The sequence below is a fragment of the Microtus oregoni genome, unplaced genomic scaffold (genome assembly GCF_018167655.1).
Source record: "Microtus oregoni isolate MIOR12 unplaced genomic scaffold, Mior012 000018F_ref0000195, whole genome shotgun sequence".
In the NCBI taxonomy this organism is placed as follows: Eukaryota; Metazoa; Chordata; class Mammalia; order Rodentia; family Cricetidae; genus Microtus; species Microtus oregoni.
This window is the reverse complement of record NW_024543077.1, coordinates 25,605,043-25,623,880: the sequence shown is the minus strand read 5'-3', so window position 1 is coordinate 25,623,880 and position 18,838 is coordinate 25,605,043.

Below are 18,838 nucleotides of genomic sequence, written 5' to 3'. Positions count from 1 at the left end.
GCTCCCAGCCTTGTAACTTCTCTTTGTGAGCGGGCCTCCCATTTCAGGTTGTAGAGATACAATCTTAACAGAAAAGCAAATAACCTGCCAGCCAGAGCTGCAATCCTTGGGGTTAAATGGACACATTGTTTCCAGCCCAGCTTAAATTTAACCTGAATTGCTTTGGAGGAGCTTGGTAGTGACTAGGCTATGCTCAGAGCATAGATAGGCATCAAATATAGCTCCCACCATAGGAACCCATAGGGTTATTTTTGAGACCGTCACATAACCTGTAATAATGTAAACAAATCTTTCAAAATAGTTATGTGAGCTTTTTAGTTGGGTCCTGCTTGATAGAGAGACCATACAGGTACAAAAATATGGGGAAGGAAGTGTCAGCCCGGGACCAGCTAAGGAATGCCAGGAGGCAAAGAACCATATACAGGATTCTTATAAGGCCCGTTTAGATTTCTCTTTTCCTCAGTTTTTCTACAAGAAAGACAAAGCCGTGTTCACACCTTTGCCTCTGTATCTACAGATGTAGATTAGTAGATATCCCATTGGCAAGTAGCAGAAATATATTTTAAACGTGGATTAAAGTGACCTGAACGTTAAAGCTCTCCCAGTATGCCTTCCTCACCCTCAGAGATTTAATGATTCCATGTGCAATTGACTTCTACTAATGGGGTCGAAGCAACAGTTCTCCAGGCTCCAGGAAGCCACATCCTGAAGCCATCATTATGAATAAGAAGTATTTTTGCTGAGTTACATGTTGACTTCTTAGTTGAGTTACATGTTGGCTGAAAATTACACTGGAATTAAAAAAATTTTAAATTTTGAGATGATTTTTTTTTCTCAGTGCATGCATAATGTGGTAAAAACTGGGAAGGGATTTGTCACTTGCCACTGGTGTCATTCCAGCTTGACATTTTCTCAAGTGCTCTGAGACAGCGCCAAGACTGGAGACAGTATCCAAGTGGGGATGGTTTATCAGGCTACAGAGTCTAGGCAGGCTAACTGATGTATTTCTACAGATTTCTGCACCAATTTGCAACCTTGTACATGTCAGAGAAAAGGATACATTCTGTTAATAGCAAAACTGCATTGTTATCCCCCCCACACACACGTATTCTTAGCAAAATGAAAACTTATTTATAACCCAAACATCCTTCTGCAAATGAATCTTCTTTGTGGCGCAGCAGAAAACTATGCCTTTCGATCTCTAAAGAGCCAGTAATGTTGGGATAGCCATCGGAAACAGATTTGGGCAGAACAATGCAGTTAAAAACACAGCTCAATATTTTGTTTACCTGAGAGCTGCAGGAAGACTTGCGAGCAAAAAATTATTCTCAGCACAGATTTTGCTACTGCAAGAAAAAGTGTCAGGTTGCTTGTATGAATTCTCCACATAATTGCTTGGTTCTTTACAGTCTTTCTACTGCATAAACAGACTAGCACAACTGTAAGCCGCATTTATCCTTTTTTCTAATCCACGAATGTGAGAATTGTGAAAGCACTCCCCATTTCAGATAAAACTGAACAGATATTATCAACCGAACCTTTCCTGTCAGAGTCACTAATAGCACTTTTCTAGGGCTATAGTTATTGGTCAGAGGTTTAAAACTTGGAAATACTGAAGATGGAGTGCCGAAATCAATCATGGCCCCATCAGTGATGTCAGTGAACAAACAGAATCACTGCGGCAAGCGAAGAAACGAGAGGAACTGATCCAATGGCTAAAATGCTAATCCCCCTGCTTATGTAACCCCACAGCTCCAAGTGTTGGGAGCACTAAATATGACTTGAGTGTGTTTATTGGATTGAGCTGTTTCTTCCATTTATATTTTTAATTTCATTTCAGCTTCATGCCTGAGAACAACACTTGATTTATGAATCTTGTCCAGAATGAATTTTTTGTTAGAAAAAAAAAAGAGAAAGAGCATTATATTACTAATAATAAGCTAAAAGAGACCAAAGAGTAATTTGGGAAAGTTGGTAATAATATGGGAATTTTTATCTCCCCAATTTTTACATATCCCCACACAGAGAATAAATTGACTGGCTGCTTCTTGTCTGCGGATGAAGACCCAGAACACAACCAGAGTTCACGGCCTGCCTTTTTCACTTCTCCTCCCTGTGGGTGCAGACATGAGCAACTTCCTTCTGTTTATACCATACCCTCTGACTAAGTCAGAGGTGTGGAGATCAATGCTCCCCACTGCCTGAAACAAAAGTCACCCTTGATTAAGTCAGTGGCCCTTACACCTAATACTTGGCAAAGAAATTGAATAGAGCATCTGGCTAGCCTGTAAGAATGAATCATCAAATCATAGTTTTTTTTAAAAAAAAAAAACTGAAATGAAATAATTAGGAAAAGAGCTCACTTCAGGTACGGCTAGAGCCCCGAGTCACAACAGTGCCAGCTGACATGAGGCAACCTTTGAGCCCAGCACCATTTTAGGAAATTGTTTAGTGGCTGTGTACAGTGTGACATGTCTCAAAACCTGTTAATTAAACTGGCTTCCATAATGAGCTGAGATGTATAATTTACGTAGCCATCCTCCCACAGTCATTTGGAAAGAGATCGTAAATCCCAGTGGTGAGCGTCTCTCTTGCATGATAAGCTATGGAGGGCTGAATAAGCCTCCTTTTCCCAACATTGACGTGAGGAGACCTCGGGGCTGCCTCACTCTACGCCAAGCTCAGCATCAAGAAAGATTTGTACTCTCGCTGGCATCTTTCAGCACATAAATCCGTGAACGAGAACAGACAACACAACTTGGAGCTGGATCTCAGAGTGAGTCTGAACCTATACCCACTTCTTGCCATCCTGAAAAAACTGCTGAAGGCGAGAATGGCTGAAACGCGCCACGGCGTGGACCACAATCCTGAACATGCACCGGAATGTCGAACACTGATGGGTGTCAGGTGCTGAGGGTTAGGCCTTGGCCTAGAATGGTAGACCTCAGAACCAAGCTGCTGAAACCAGCAGAAGCACTCACAGAATGTTGAGTAGCAAGCGTCATGCTTGCGTGGCCCTGTTCATGGGTGCACGCTGCGTGTGGCAGGAAATGGGCCACTGGAGTGTGAAGCATGCCTTGAGTTCTGAGGGGAAAGATACTTCAGAGACAAAATCGCACAGTGTCGTGATGAAAGCCTTGCTTCAAGCAGCTAATAGGATTGGCAGGGTTTATATGCCATAGATAGCAACCTGAAGGAAATCGATGCATACCAAAACATAAAATTGGATCTTTGAGTCACAGTCCAGGCTTGGGAGTATACTTGACTTCGTGTGTGCTACCAAAACACACACACAGAAGGTTTGGCAACAAATTCAATAGCTCATATCAATGAATCACTTTCATATCAAATGGCTTATATTTTTCATTAGACCTATATCATGGTCATAAATGAAAACCCACATATTTCGGGGGGAGGGGGGAGTCCTGGAAGTGAAGGTACTAAACAAATGTCAAAGTCATAAGCACTGAAATTGATTTCAACTTCATTTGCATAATTAAACTTAAACAAAATAGGAATAACTCATTATGTAACTAAGGTCCTCAGTTTGAATTACAGGGCTTCTCCCTTAGTCAGGAAACCCAGAGATGGCCACATGATTTCCAAAGGGGTTAGATTTGTTCTGAGGACCACTGACTTTGGTTAATTTGTTGTTTGTTTACTTTTTGTGACAAGGCCTCACTTTTGGGATAAAGCCCAGGCCAGCCTCAAAAAGCAACCTGCCCCAGCTTTCCACATACTGGAATTGCAGATACGATCTGCCATGTTCATGTTCAGACATGACACTCCATGTTCAGACATGACCCACCATGTTCAGACATGACCCACCATGTTCAGACATGACCCGCCATGCTCAGACATGACCCTCAATGCTCAGACATGACCCACCATGTTCAGACATGACCCTCCATACTCAGACATTACCCACCATGCTGAGACATGACCCACCATGTTGAGACATGACCCTCCATGCTCAGACATAACCCGCCATGCTCAGACATGACCCTCCATGCTCAGACATGACCCGCCATGTTCAGACATGACCCTCCATGTTCAGACATGACCCGCCATGCTCAGACATGACCCGCCATGTTCAGACATGACCCTCCATGCTCAGACATGACCTGCCATGCTCAGACATGACCCACCATGTTGAGGCATGACCCTCCATGTTCAGACATGACCCACCATGCTCCGATGTGATCCACCAAGCTGGGGCATTTTTTTTTTTGACTTTTGAGACAGGGTTTCTCTGTAGCTTTTGGTTCCTGTCCTGGAACTAGCTCTTCTAGACCAGGCTGGCCTCGAACTCACAGAGATCCTCCTGCCTCTGTCTCCTGAGTGCTGGGATTAAAGGCATGCGCCACCACCGCCCGGCGAGCTGGGGCATTCTTAAGAGGGTGTTTGCCACAGTATGTGAAGATCTCTTCTCAGAGTGGTACCAGATGTTCACATACCTAGAATTAACTAGATTCCTCCTGGCTTGGTGTTCACTGAGCTAGTCTCTATATTTCCCTGGGACAGCCCAAGCAAGCATAACCCTGCCCAGAAGATTCTGAACTTAGCTACAGCCACACAGGCTGCCCCATGCTGAACTGTCATTTAAATGCATCCTGAGTTTTCGTGTCCATTCTGGCTTTCTTTAGCTGCAGTAAAGGATTCAAGCCGAAGTCTGTTGGCATAGAAGTGTTGGGAATTTCACCGCTGGGAAAGAACAAGCAGGCAAATTTAGTTTAAAAACCATCTACCTTGTTTGATCTTTCTGAGCAGCTGCACTGATTACTAACCAATCTTCTTCACTGTATGTTGGGCTACAAAGGTCCCGGTAAGTTATTCAAAAGCGTATTATTAAGTTGAGGACTATTTAAAATAAATCCATGCCTCATTTTTAGACTGATTTCTGTAAAACCACTCTCATATGCTTTTATCCCTAAATGACTCATATATATTTAGTTGTTTTATTTTATTTTTGATGTTTAGCAGCATTTGTTGAAAATTTCAGATTTCCCTGCCTCTCTCTCCCCCTACTGGTGAGCAGGTGTAAGCACAGCTTAATAGAAAAAAAAAAACGGTTCAATGTGTTGTGAGCTACCCCCATTTTTTTTCTGCCCAAATGAGATTTAAATAATAAAGTGTGCTTCCTGTTCCCATTATTGCTAGCAACAGAAAATTCTTTCTGGAGTTTGTTGTGAAGCGATGCTCCCATCCTGGGAGCGTGGACAGATGTTCATAGGGTCATGCTTATCTGGCTTTCTTTTACATCTCCAGGCCATCATCTAGGGATGGTGCTGCCCACAGTGGACTGGACCCTTCTGCATCAATTGACAACCAAGTCCCCCACAGCCATGCAATACCTGTGAAGGCCAGTCTGATCTGGGTAGTTCCTCAAATGAAACAGTTTTTTTTTTTTTTTCTCAGATGACTGTAGGCTATGTTAAATTGATCCTTAAAGCTGAGTAGGACAGTTGCTCAAGAAAACACTAGGAATTCCAAGACAGAAAATTTCACAGCACAGTAGGACCTTGAGCGGTTGTGAGAGCCACTGTGAAGGAGAAGATCCAGGAAGCCATTAGGCATCTGAGGGATGACATTCTCTTCATAAGCTAAACCAGTGCTGACCTCACCATGAGAAGCCAACGGAAGCCGCGGGTGTAAAGAAGGATGTAGCATGGGATGACATTCTCTTCATAAGCTAAACCAGTGCTGACCTCACCATGAGAAGCCAACGGAAGCCGCGGGTGTAAAGAAGGATGTAGCAATCTGTAGAGCTCTCATCCCCACAGGTCATCCCTGAGTGTGCAGTGGGAGGTCTGGGGCCACTGTTGGCTCATGGGGTCACGCGTCAGAAAAGTGGCAGCTGTGGAGAGGACGTCAAAGCGAAGCCAGTCCCACTGCACCTCAGAATCAGAGGACCCTCATCACAGCCAGTGACCTCCCCAACTTGGCTTCTGCCCTCTGCAAACTCTAACTCGGAGTCTTCCGGATCCAAATCTTCTGAGAAAATAAGTCCAGCTTAACCAAAGTGACATACTTTGAACACAAACAAACAAACAAACAAACAAAAAAAACCAAGAGTTCATCTGTTGCCATCTTGGCACCTACACGCACCTCTTTAAGCACACCTAATGTCCACAGGCAGCTATAACAGCATCGTGTTCCGCAGGACAGAGCTCTCACACGGGAGATTTGACGTCACTGTGCAAAGAGAAAAGACAGCACACTCTTGATGGATGTGCACAGCTGGGTCCCATTCCTTCCTCTGCTCGACGAGGAGTGAAACACACAGAAAAAAAAGAGACTCCATATTCCCTATTCCCTTCTCTCTAGCAGGTTCACAGTTTCTCTGGTGGATAACTTAAGCCTTGCTCTTCAAGGGTATATACCAGAAGTCTTCTTGTTTATATTTACTTTTTCATTACAGAGCTTTGAAATTACTCTCGCTATGTAGTAGCAAAATGATTCCCCTAGCAGTGAGAATCGAGCAGTTCTATGGTAGCTTTACTTGGCCTGAATGGTCAATCCACAAGGCCAACAGCTATCTCTACCTCCACACCAGCCCTCTGTGCCTTGGTAGGAACATGCCAGCGCTGTTCATTTGAAAGCCAATTGCTTCTGACTAAAGGGATAAAAGAAACACATTTTTCTAGTCAACAGATTGCTTAGGTGTATAAGCTATCAGGAGGACTCAGAGCCCCGAACTGTAGCTACCACTAGAGAAATTTACACTAGTAAGTCATTAAGGAAAACAGGATGAGGAGCCACCTTTTGGTTATTGGATACCAGTGCTGGCCGTAGGATAAAGATCGACATACACTAGAATGTGCCATTTCCAGACCACACTGCCTCAGCTTGCACAGTGTGGCCCGGCAGCTACTGTTCCACTTTACACAAAAAGTCCAGCCCACGGTGCTATCAGGCTAGCTGTTTGGATGATAGAAACCGGTGAATTTTATAAACACGAGCCCACTGGAAAACCACACTGGTTGGAAGTTATTTCTTCTGGTAGGACCATAATTATATGGAGCCCCATGCTGTTGAAAATACATTTTGAAGTCCCCAGGTGGTGGTTTTGTTTCAGGCAAGGAGGACAGACCTGCAAGCAGAGTAAAAACAGAGCCATCCTGTGTCACCGCGGACTGCAGGTTCAGACTATGCCTGGGTCATTGGGAAAGGGGCGTGGCTGTGGACAAGCAGTGACTGCAACTTAGAAACTGAGTCTTCCTTGCCCACGTGGAAATGTGTTCCTTTTCTGGGGCTACTCCTTAGTAGGACTTCGTACGGCGCACACATGTCTTTACCTTCTTCTGCGCTAACACCAGCGGGGCTGTTCCCAAACCTCTTTCTCTCTCAAGATATTGTCACCAGTTGGCAGGAGCGTGGATTCCACATGCCCGGCTTACGCTGAATAAAATGTGGTGGGGACAACACCAGGCAGCTCTCATTGCTGACAGAGAGAACAAGTCTCTTCTTTCTGTTTGAAGTCCTGCCACGCTAGATTTCCCTTCATCTGTACCTCTCAGCTCACCTCGGAGTCACAAAGTCTTTCCGTCTCCCCAAGCTTTTGATTGGTACCGGTGTGTTGTTCAGAATGAGGCCAGAGTTTTTCTGAGTCGTTAACGTGGTCATAGAAACCTTATGCAGGTGTGACAATGTAGCTGGTGCTGTCAACTAAGAGCAAATAGCTTTTGACTAAAGTCCTAGGAAAACATATTTGTCAATAGCTGTAGGAAGAAATGGCTGCCAGGTTGTCTAGCACCAACCTTTTCATATATATATATATATATATATATATATATATATATATATATATATATATATTTGTGTTGCATTTTCTGGTAGTAATTATAAAGTGAGAAGAAGTCCATATTTTTCCAGAATAATCTGGAAGGCAGTGGTAAGAACTTTTTGTTGTTAACCATAATGCACCTAATCAAAGGATAGTTTAAATTCACCAATTTAAAAACCATCCCTTAGTATTTTAAAAAAAACTTAAAAAGCATTTAGATAATCTATAAGCAAGAAGGGATTGGATACAGACCTAAACAGAGAACACTCAACAGAGGACTCTAAAATGGCCGAAAGACACTTAAGGAAATGTTCAACATCCTTAGTCGTCAGAGAAATGCAAATCAAAACAACTCTGAGATTCCATCTTACACCTGTAATAATGGCCAAGATCAAAACACTGATGACAACTTATGCTGGGGAGGTTGTGGGGTAAAGGGAACACTCCTGCATTGCTGGTGAGAGTGTAAACTTTGGATTTCAGTATGGCGATTTCTCAGAAAATTAAGAAACAACCTATTTCAAGACCCAACAATATCACTTTTGCTATATACCCAAAGAATACTCAATCATACCACGAGGATGTGTGTCTAACTATATTAATAGCTGTTGGGACTAGTCCTGGCCTTCAGCTGCTCTTCCCTCCTAGAACCTGCTAATTGAAGTTACTAGAAGCTGTGCCTAGTTAGAGGATCAGAGGATGGGATTTTCACCTGTTGGCCATTGACTGCGGTGTATTTAAGCCTACATGGCGCTAATAAAGGGGGGCTTTGGTACCAGTGATTAAAGGTCTGCATGTCCGTCTGTCTCTGCATCTGTGTATTCTCAACCTCTAGCCCCTTGCCCGAAGCTCGCGAACTGGGGTCTAGCGCATAGAGCACAGACCGGGGCCGTGGTACACGGCAAATAGCAGCATTATTTTTCATATGCAGAACCTGAAGACAACCTAAATATCCCAAGATCGAAGCATGGATAAGGAACATGTGGTACATTTACACAGTGGAGTACCACACAGCAGAAAACAACAACAACAACAAAAAAAAAAACAAAAAACGACATCTTGAAATTTGCGAGCAAATGGATGGAGCTAGAAAACATCATATTGAGTGAGGTAACTCAGGCCCAGAAAGACAAATATCATATATACTCACTCATAAGAGGCTTTCAGACATAAAATAAAGAAAAATGAGCCTACAATTCACAACCCCAGAGAACCTAAACAACAAAGAGGACCCTAAGAGAGACATACATGGATCTAATCTACATGGGAAGCAGAAAAAAAAACAAGATTTCCTGGGTAAATTGGGAGCGTAGGGATCATGGGAGAGGGTAGAAGTGGAAAGGGGAGGAACGGAGGAGCAGAGAAAAATATAAAGCTCAATGAAACACTAAAAAAAGAATTACATAGTAGCCAGGTCTGGTGAAACAGGCCTACACCCTCATATACTTCGGAGGCTGAGAATGGCAAGTTCATGCCCTGCCTTGACTACAGAGTAGCCAAGGCCAACACAGGAAACTTCGGGAGCCCCTATCACAAAATGAGAGCGTAAAATAGGCTGTGAATATAATTCAATGGCAAAGCGTTTGCTTACCGTTTGTCAGGTCTAAGTTTAGCCCTCGGTACTGAAAAAAAAAATTCACAGCGAGGAAGGTGTGATCTGTTCTCAGACAGAAGCTGCAAATACTAGATGAAATTATTTCCAAGTATCTAATATATTTGACAACTTTCTTTCTTTGTGACGTCATCACACAGATAGAGAACAAATTCAGTTACAGAGAGGCAGGGCATCCCCTTGCTTTTTGTCAGCTGAAGAGTTCGGAACAAGAACATAGAGCATCCTAGTGTGAAGAGGCAAACAGTTGGGGCTGGTGTAGAATCACAGGAAGCAAGTAACTCCTTGTCTTACCCTCCCCAGACTTTGTTCTGAGTTAATATAAAAGGGGGTTCTTTTCTTTGACTTATTAACATGACCATTTAAAAATATCTGCTTCTATTAGCATTACCGATAATAGTCAAAAGGTAGGTATCAAAGCATCTGTAGATGGATGGTGGATATAGTGATATTTTGTTTGTGTTTTAACAAATAAAGCTTGCCTGAAGATCAGAGTGCGGAGCTAAGCCACTAGAAGCCAGGCGGTGGTGGCTCACACCTTTAATACCAGGACTCGACTCAGGAGACAGGCAGGTGTATCTCTGTGAGTTCAAGGCCACCCTGGGCTACAGGAGATTCCATCTGTCTAAAAGAGAAACAGAACTCACACAAAGATGATCCCAGCACTTGGGATCCCATGCCAGCACTAGGGAGGTGGAGACAGGAGTGATATGGTTGGACAGAGAGGAATATAAGGCGGGAGGAGACGGGAGCTTGGATGTAGTCTGAGGTTGCGGAGAGACAGCATTCAGCATTCAGTCTGAGGACAGTACCGTCATTTCGGTCTGAGGATTCGGTAGAGGTAAAAGGTCTCTCTAGTGGGCGGCCATTCTGCTTCTTTGACCTCTCAACTTTCACCCCTATATTTGACTCTGGGTTTTTATTATTAAGAACAATTAGAATTTGAGCTACAGATGGATGAACAAAATGTGTATGCCTATGACAGCATATAATTCAATCTTAAAGAAGGAAGTGAGGATGCTTGAGAGACGGCTCAGTAGTTAAGAGTACTGACTGCTCTTTCAGAGGACCCGGGTTCAATTGCACCCACATGGCGGCTCACAATTGTCTGTAACTCCAGTTCCAAGGATCTGACACCCTCACACAGACATATATGGAGGCAAAACGTTAATTCACATAAAATAAAAAAAATATTTAAAAAAAAGAAGAAGAAAGGAAGTTTGGTCTGGGCTACTTGGGTAGACTTGAGGATGTGCTGAGTGAAATCGACCAGTCATGAAAGGACAAGTACTGTGTTTCTTTGTGTCTGTGGTGTGATTAGACCAAGCACATTCACAAGAGCAGGGAGTAGATTAGGGGTGAATGCCAGCTGGGGGAGATAGAATGAGAAATTGTAGTAAAATAGGTTCTGAATTTTAGCTGAGGATGTTGACAATGCTTTCGAGAAGGAAGGTGTGCGGGTTGGGCAGATATCCTTAGTGTCACAGAGCTGTTAACGCAGTAAACTCTATGCTAGGCATGTTTTGCCTCAATTTTAAGAATAACCGAAAGCCTGCTAGGCCAAAGGATCTTTGGAATGAATTAAGCCAGATGTACCCTATAAACACCTGAGCCCTAGGTATGGTAGTCAGGATTGAATGAGCAAAAACGAAGGCTGTCAATCTACAGCAGTGGCCACTGACCCCAGGTGAGCACCTGAACTTGGGTGACAAGATGGAGTAGTGTTTTTTATGCATCAGAGATTATCCACAGACTCTCAGAGAATAAAATGAGTAACGAGTGTGATATTGGAAATACCACCAGACAGAGTTCCTGAAGCTTATGCCTTATAAACACCCTCAGCGGCAGCCTCGGGTTCCACAGTGGCCACAGTTGGTTTGATTTCTCAATTGTAGATTTTCAGTTAAGGGGTGAACACCCAACACGAGTTTCCCAGAGAGAGTTCTCTCTGTCAAAGTTTTAGTACGAGGGAAGGGAGAGCCGGCACCCAGGAGTCTTCAATATCAAGTCATGTGGTCAAGCGCAGTCTCCGAAGGCAAGGTCCCAGCGTCTTTGTGCAGAAGAACCAGAAGCTCCTCATGTTTCTGGTTTCTATGATGCTAAGCCTGAGTTAGTCATTATTGTCAGACAAAACAGGACTACTCCTGCTCCTTGCCTCTTTGATTTTGCCCTACTTTGCTTTTGCTTATTAGTGAAGAAACATTAAAATACATATACCTGAAAAGCCTTAGGCCAGTGATGGGGACACAGGAACTCCTTGCTGTGTATTTTTGAGGCATGACCCTCTTCTTCACACTGCTCCTGTGTCCAGGAGAGGGAGAGAAAAGAAAGATCTAGACCATCACTCTTCTCAACACCTAGTTAACACAAACTTCTTGACAAGTTGATTCTACTCTTTCGCATTAAAGACTCTCTCAATTGACCGAGAATTCTGTAGAAAAAGAAATCTTTGAACGTTATAATCAATTGTCGCTCAACTAGAAACTGATATAATGAAGCTCTTCCAAAGCTCAGTGCTTTGAGAGGTCCTTTCTGTTTCACTGTGGTGAGATTTGACTCTTGGAGGCAGTTCTTTGTCTCGGGGGCTCCCTGGAAGGTCGACACTTCTAAGTGGAAGAACACGTGCATTGATTGATGGTCATTATTTCAGACCACTGTAATACACGAACATCCTTTTCCTTCAAGGGTTTTCAGGGGTATTCTTATACATAAAGACAAAGGAAAGAGTTGATAATATGTAGATGCTGTAGCCAAGCCAGTCTCTGTGTTTCAGGTTTCAGGTCTCCTGGTGCAGTAACAACGTAGATCCTTAGGGGCTGGAGTTCAAGTTGGTAAAGTACTACCCTAATATGTTCTAAGTACTGATATACAAAGCCCTAGACCTCATGCCTAGCGCCATGGTGTGTGGTGTGTGCTCTCACAGGAAGTAATACAAAGTGACACCTATCTACCAATTACATTGTAGCAGGAATTACAAGCAATGGGCGATCCTGTGAAGTATACTGGTTCACAGGTCATGAGCTGGCTCCATGCCATTTTATTTATCTATAAAGGAAGAGTATGATCCTGGAATTTGGGATCTGCAGGGGTCCTGAAAAACCACCCCTTGACTAAGAGACATTTTACATTTATTATTAGCCATAAAAAAGAAGTTCTTATTAATTGGACTATCTCAATTTTTAGTCAACCATCTTCTTACTGGTTGTAGTTGGTTTCTCTAGCAGCTCCAGTTGAGAAAAAAATAGTCTCAGCAAGGTACCCACTGGCAATCTTCTCCATCTCATTTTAAATCAGCATTTAAAAATGTCTAATCTATCTGCTTTGACGAGCAAAGATGATCAGGCCTGGAATTAGAGAAATGGACTAATTAATATTTCCTTCTCTTCCAGTCCCTCCACAGTTGATTCTAAAGTTATGCAGAGTTGTTTGTTTGTTTGTTTGTTTTTACTCTTTGACTCTTTTGGCTCTTTTGGGGGGTCTTCCACCAGCTCCCAAATAAATACACATGTGGAGGCTTATTCTTTCTTATGAATGCCCAGCCTTAGCTTGGCTTGTTTCTAGCGAGCTTTTATTAACTTATTTATCCTGTCTACCTTTTGCCTGTGAGATTTTACCTTTCCCTATTTCTCTGTGTCGTTTCTTTCCTTCTTATTACATTTCTGGATGTGTAGGTGGATGGTTGGCCCCTTCTTTTCCCTCTTCTTGATCTCCTTCCAGCCTTCTCCTTCTATTTATTCTCTCTGCCTGCCAGCCCTGCCTATCCTTTCTCCAGCCTCACCGTTGACCATTCAGCTCGTTATCAGATAATCAGGTACTTTAGGCAGGCAAAGTAACACAGTTTCACAAAGTTAAACAAATGCAACGTAAAAGAACTGCAACACATTTTTTGCATCATTAAGCAAATATTCCACAGCATAAATAAATGCAACCCATCTTAATATTCCACAACAGCTACAGGCCCTGGGCCAATGGCACCAATCTTCCCCGGAGACTGTATTAGAAAAGTAAATTCTCCACTATGTGCAGTAACCATACACAGAGATGGGGCCAGCAACCTGTGTTCTTAACAATTTTGACGCAACTGCCAAGCAACTCTGATGCATGCTCAGATCTGAGAATAACTCAGGCACAGTCACTAGCCTTGGCCAGTCATCATTTAAATACGTGATGCTTTGGAGCCCAGAAATCTAAGATAAGGGAAATGAACGTTGTAAAAAGCTCTCATTTCAAGGCTCCTTGAACCCATGAGAGTGCATCATGCAAAACAGAGACCTACAGAAAAGGTCACAGGGTCCTGCAGATCAAGAAAGGTTTTCTCACAGCCCTGTGAGCAGCTCTCTTCCGTATGATCACCATGACCATGCAGACATAAAATAACACATTTCTATTGTGCTAGTCTGTTTAGCTTGACACTTAAAAGTACCACCATTTAATGGCAACAGAAATGCCTTTTCTTACTGTTCCAGAGGTCTGAAGACCAAGAACAAAGAGCTGTACAAAGTGGTTTGCCCAGCATGTCTCTTTGTCTTGCAGGTGGCTATTGTTTCCTGTGTCCTCACAAGGTCTGCATGTCGCAAAATCACCCAGATTTCTTTTTTTTTGGGTAAAGATGTCAGTGGATTAAGAATCATTTTCCCAAGGCCTCAATTTACCTTTTTGACATAGTTGCTGTCTGAGAGACCAGGAGTTAGGACTTCCGCATCCACATGCGAAATTCTGTGCATTTGCCCTGAGAGAAGTGAGTTCTTTCCAGAAGCCTTCTGGCTTGACTTTGCTGCCATCAGAATCTTCCCTGTCTAGGTGACACACCAACACCTGAAGTCATGGAAAGAGAACAAAAATGTTGAGAACCCTGGTCCTTATTCTAAAATACAAGGGTCAGGGGGACTCTCTGTTTACAGAATCTAGCAGTACTTACACAGGGACGCACGGCACGTTGTGCAGAAAATGTCCAGGAAAGACATCACAGAACATGAAAGAAACTTTAGGCCATTTGTATCTAAGCCAGTTACTTCCCTTTGGATTCTTGTTTTTATGATACAGTGCAGATCTGATCCTGGTCACCTGTGCCTCTCATAAGGGTCTCTACCACCAACAGCAAGAAGCATGAAAACTGAGCCCCCCTATAAAGGCTTCAAGAAAATAAGGCAAACCCACATACCTGGCCACTTCTCAGAAGTTCCCCTTGCTGTAGTAAGCATTCTGTGCCTTCACTGTTGCCCGGCATTTCTTTTTCTTTCTTTTTTTTTTAATTTCAGATACTATTATTTTTTTCCACTGTGTAGTACTCCATCGTGTAAAGGTGCCACATTTTCCTTATTCATTCTTTGGAAGTGGGGAATTTAGGTTGTTTCCAGGTTGTGGCTATGGCAAAGCTGCTATGAAAGCAGTTGAGCACACGTCCTTCTGGCACGATTGAGCATCCTTTGGACATATACCCAAAAGTGGTATTGCTCAGTCTTGAGGTAGGTTGTTTCCTAATTTTCTGAGAAATCGCCGTACTGACATCCAAAGTAGCTGTACCGGCTTGCATTCCCACCAGCAATGGAGGAGTGTTCCCTTTACCGCACATTCTCTCCAGCATAAGCTGTCATCAGTGTTTTTAATCTTGGCCATTCTGACAGCTGTAAGATGGAAACTCAGAGTTGTTTTGATTTGCATTTCTCTGATGGCTAAGAATGGTGAGTATTTCCTTAAGTGTCTTTCAGCCCTTTTAGATTCCTCTGTTGAGAGTTCTCTGTTTAGGTCTGTACCCCATTTTTTTTAATTGGGTTTGTTCTTTTGATGACCAATTTCTTGAGTTCTTTGTATATTTTGGAGATCAGCCCTTTGTCTGATGTGAGGTTAGTGGAGATCTTTTCCCATTCTGTAGGCTGTCGTTTTGTCTTGTTGACTGTGTCCCTTACTTCAGGAGGTCCCATTTATTAATTGTTTCTCTCAGTGTCTGTGCTACTGGGGTTGTTTGATGATGATACATAAGTGACGCTAAAATTTCTACCAAGGAATTTCTACAACTCATAAACACCCATAAACACCTTCGGTAATGTACTAGGATACAAGATTAACTAAAAAAAAAAATCAGTAGTCCTCCTTTACACAGATAATAAATGGACTTAGAAAGAAATCAGAGAAACAACACCTTTCATAATAGCCACAAATAATATAAAGTATCTTGTAGTAACTCTAACCAAACAAGAGGAAGATTTGTATGTCAAGAACTTTAAATCTTTGAAGAAATAAATTGAAAAAAAAACACCAGATAAAGGAAAGATCTCCCATGTTGTTGGGTAGGTAGATTAACAGTAAAAATGGCAATCTTATCAAAAACAATCTACAGATTTATTGCAATGCCCAGAAAAATCACAGTAAAATTCTTCATAGACATGGAAATAACAGTACTCAACTTCATATGGAAAAGCAAAAAATCCAGGATAGCCAAAACAATCCTATATAATAAAGGAACTTCTGGAGGCATCACAATCCCTGACTTCAAACTCTACTACAGAGCTATAGTCCTAAAACCAGCCTGCTATTGGCATAAAAACAGACAGAAGAACCAATGGAACCAAATCAAAGACCCAGATATCAATCCTCACACCTATGAATACCTGATTTTTGACAAAGAAGCCAAAAGTATAAAATAGAAAAAAGAAAGCATTTTCAACAAATGTTGCTGGCATAACTAGATATTAACAAGTAGAAGAATGAAAATAGAGCAATATTTATCACCATGCTCAAAACTCCAGTCTAAATGGATCAAAGACCTCACTATAAAATCAGCCTCACTGAACCTCATAGAAGAGAAAGTAGGAAGTGCACTTGACCACACTTGGCACAGGAGACCATTGTCCAGCGTTTCTTACCTGAAAGCCTGTCTCTTCCCATGTTTACTCCGGGCTCAGCCTCTCTCTGTTCCGTTTTATTACTTTTCCTGTGGATATTATAGGAGTGGGAGGGTTAGTGTATTAGTTATGTTAATATCTCTGCATCATACTGCCTGCTAGGAGCAACTTGAAAGAAGAGTTGATTTTGGCTTGTGGTTTTAGGGAGCATTATTCCAGCACAGTGGAGAAGGCACGGTGCTGGAAATCTGTGGTCTGACTTGCTGTGTCTCACCAGCAAATGAGAAGCAGAGAGCCATGGCAGAAGGTGAGGAGATCCGCTCCCCAGTGACCCATTTCCTCCAGTTAGGCCCTGCTTCCTACAGGTTCCACAGCGTCCCGAAACAATGCCACCATCTGGCACCAAAGGACTGACTTTGTACTTTCTACATCCAGTTCACAACTTAGTCTTTGTAAACATTTGAAGACAGAGCCCATGACAAGGCTTTACATGTAGAGGGCCCGTCACTCTGGAACAGCTGTCTTCCTGGCGAATATGGCTTTCATATCACGAATGTGATACGAAACATTCCTTCCTGCGGGGAGGAGAAGCTCATACAATGTACCAGGCTCTGGAAGCTGAGAAGGTTCCAAGGCTCACAGAGCCCTTCCCCAGGCTATGTAGGTAGTCATGGTTGCAGGGAGAGGATCCCAGCAGGCCTGGCTGCCTATAAGCTGTGTATGCGGGTTTTATATTGCAGGGATGGGCGTTTTGGTGAGGCGGCCTCTTTAGACTCACCAATGCTCCTGCAAGCAATCGAATAAACTCACTGCTCGCCTAAGGTAGACACTGGCAGAACTCTTCCTGTGGATGCTTTGGTGCCTATCTGAGGTAAACTGGCATTTGCTCAAGCTTCGCCAGGAGAAATCTTGCAGCAAGAGACCTTGTAGTCAGAATGCCCTGTGCTGGTGTTGGTGGATATCCTCGTCTACTCAAACTTCAGCCGTGTCCTTAGAAAGCGAATCAAGATTGAAGTCTACACTTTACTGAAAGATGAGGACCACAGCCTACCTGGAGATCTTTAAGTATTAACTCATTTTCAATCAACATATTTTTATTGATACCACATATTTTTATTGATATTGATACTTATTTTCAATCAACATATTTTTATTGATAAGCCATACATTGCGCAATGCCATTCCAACCCCCTCTCCTGCCCAGTACCATGGTTTCCTCCAGCAACATGTTCCCAGGTTCATGTTTTGCTAATATTTGAGTCGGATAGCTTTTATAAAGTGCATGTTAGCCCTTTCAATGTCAAACACATGCACAAGAGACTTGTAGCTGCTTTGAGGTGGGTACAAGACATAACCATCAGGAAGGTAAAGACCATTGTTTAGAATCAGAGTATCCAGGCTGCTCAGGCCCATTAAATCCAGACGATACTACAAGCAAAGTTTTAAACCATTTATACAGAACTCTTGAAAGATCAAGGTACCGTAGACTAATATCGAAGAACAGTCATCAAGTATCATAAGGTCAGAATGACAACCTGGACCAAGGGATAGTTCTAGGGAGCAGAGATAACCATCCGGGTTATTCAGGGACGCAGAAATAGGAGTCTGAAGGCAGAGCTGGTGAGGGGGTGGCGAGGAAAAGAGATAAAGCAAAAAAAAAAAAAAAAAAAAAAAACCACTTTGCTAGTTTCAAAGAGAAGTTCTAACGTGTTGTAACTATTTGCATCGCTGCAATATTTCAGCTGAGTTGTGATTATTTATAGACACCCAGAAGAGTCTTTTTCATGTGTAGGATCCAATTAAATTCTGGCAGCGATTCATCAGAGCCGCAAAGGCAGGGCAGCTATGTTATGTCGGCGTTACGCATGGTTCGCAAAACCTGGAAGCAGCTTCCAAAGCTTGTTTTGTTTTCTCAATGAAAAACAAATATTTGAGTTCTTTATTTATAAAGAAGTCCGGGGAAGGGCTTGACTCTGAGATTCTAAACCACGACTGTCTTTGTGATGGCTTTCGCTGTGGTCCTCTGTGTGCGTCCAGCCCCTGAAGCAGCCAGCTCCATCCAGGTGTTATTATGTTCCTACTTTGTTGGAAAAAAAAAAGGGTTTTCTGTAAAATATGAATTCTCTCTCGGCTTCTCACAGTTCAGTGATTTCTGGCAACATCAAAGAAGTGATTCAACAAACAAGATGCTCTCCCAGCACAAAGATGCTGGGTCCTTCAGTCTCTTTTAAGACATAATAGTGTCAGCAGCACCTCTCAGACGAGATCATCATCACCACCAACAGCCCAGGCCCGCTGGAGAAGAGCAGAGTGTGCCTGTTAGTGCATGGGCAGAGAAGGCACTTTCAAACCAGGGCGCCTCTAGCATTTAAAAAGGCGAGAATTTTTCTTGGTCGTGCAATGATCACTGCATTCCAGGTATTCGAAGAAAGGCACAATGAAGAACAAGAAGAACCCCTGAACGTTAATCTCTGCTGGGAAGGGATAACTGTTTAAAGAACAAAGAGCCTTCATATGAAATGTGACCCCACAGCCGAGGCCCACAAACCATCTGACTCTGTAGTGTGTCTGCGGTGTGTGGACAAAAACAAGCCCATC